Source organism: Furipterus horrens, unplaced genomic scaffold (genome assembly GCF_987537825.1).
Source record: "Furipterus horrens unplaced genomic scaffold, mFurHor1.1.pri manual_scaffold_2, whole genome shotgun sequence".
Taxonomy (NCBI): domain Eukaryota; kingdom Metazoa; phylum Chordata; class Mammalia; order Chiroptera; family Furipteridae; genus Furipterus; species Furipterus horrens.
Genome location: NW_028327172.1, coordinates 93,626,546 through 93,628,193, shown reverse-complemented (window position 1 = coordinate 93,628,193; position 1,648 = coordinate 93,626,546). Strand labels below are relative to the sequence as shown.

The window sequence follows — 1,648 nt, the reverse complement described above, 5'->3', positions numbered from 1 at the left end:
CAGAAGGTGCTGCCTTTATATCAGAAAATTAATGTTGAGAAAAATAAAGGTAGTACCTAGCAATAGCTTCCTAGCATAGGCCTGGAGATGATAGTGGCCTTGTGAAAGGGGATCATGTTTTATTTCCATCTGAGCTGGAGGATAAGAGCAGGGCCTCACTGGGATGTGAGTGTCAGTGGAATCATAAACCCTGAGCCTTCTCCCATGCAACCTGGGACTCCATGGGCCATTCTCTGGCCTCCTGCACTGGACAGACATAGCAAATACATGAAGTAAAGAAATTCTGCCCTAGTTCCCTAGCCCTACCCCACCTTCCCCAGGTTTAATACATGACCAATCTGCTAGGCACAGGCTCACTCTAACCCAACTCTCACTTATGTACAGATTCATGGCAAATATGGATACTGAAGGCTAGCTGGACTGGAGCACATCTAGGTGTTGCTTGGTTGGAATCATCTTATAAACGTCCTAGATGATCAGGCCTCTCCCACAGCAACCAGGCTGGGACAGCTGTACTTAAGTGATTCAGATTACTCCAAGGAAAAACATGATCCTGATGACTCCCAGTGGAAAAGGAGGCTGGTGCTGTGAAAGAGGTGACCCCAGCAGTCAGGTGCTTCCAGCAGTCAATCCAGGATTTGAACCCTGCAGAGTAGGGGGAAGCCCAGCCTACAGCTTTATTTATGGCTGTGAAGTCACTGACCAGCAGGAAGGAGTAGGTCAGTATTCTTACCACAATCCCCATCACAAATTTGGGGTATCTCTGTATGTCCATGGCCTGGCTGAGTTGGGGACCCTGATTCTGGTCATTCCCAGCCCACTGAGGTGTCATTCCCAGTGTCATACCCATGTAGGCTTTAATGAAATGGGCCAATAGGTTACAGCCCCACAAGAAAACCACATCTCCCAAGAGGTGAGTATTTAAGCCAACAAAGAATCCCAGAAGCCTTTCCTCTTTGGAAATCTTCCCAGTGGAGCTCAGCACACCACTGTGTTTGGCCTCTTGTCCCACAAATTGGACCATGCAGTTTATTGAGATGTCATTAGGAAGTGGGCCAGCATGCATGGCATGCACTGCGTTATAATCTGATAGGAGGGTGCCTTCACCACTTTTCTCAGAGAAGCTTCATGTTATCTTTGTTGGAAACTTGCTCAGTCTCATCTAGAGGAAAAACTTTCTTTATACTGCCCCAGGTCACAGTGGAGATGGCATTGGACATCAGTTGGGGGCTCAGGCCTGCAACAGTCCTACATTTCCATCCATTTTCACAATGTACTTTGCCCAGGTGAAGAAGTTCAGCAGAGAGAGGACCTTCCTCTCCAGCCCATTGGTCCCAATGGAGGTGCACATCAGCTCACAACCCACCAACTGGATGGGCAGTTTTATGTGAAGTAGTGGATGGCTGACCACCATCATAACCATGCCGAGGACCAGGAAAAAAAGCCTTGATCATCTGGCTGCTCAACCTGAGGGTGGCCTGTGCAGAAGATGCTGAGCCCAGCTTCCCCACCATTGAGCAGTGAGCTCCTGCTCCTGCTCTGGCTGTCCCAATTCCAAGCTCATGGCCTGTTCTGTTTGCTTGTTGATGACTCTCTCTCCAGTCTGGGTAGTTTTCCTACATGTATCTGTAAATAGTACTGAGCCAAT

The 1,648-nt window shown here is 48.4% G+C and overlaps 1 pseudogene; it reads right to left on the bottom strand.

The window, feature by feature from the left end:
- Window positions 1–530: 530 nt before the first annotated feature.
- Window positions 531–1,423, bottom strand: LOC150019099 (mitochondrial carrier homolog 1 pseudogene; annotated as a pseudogene).
- Window positions 1,424–1,648: the final 225 nt, after the last annotated feature.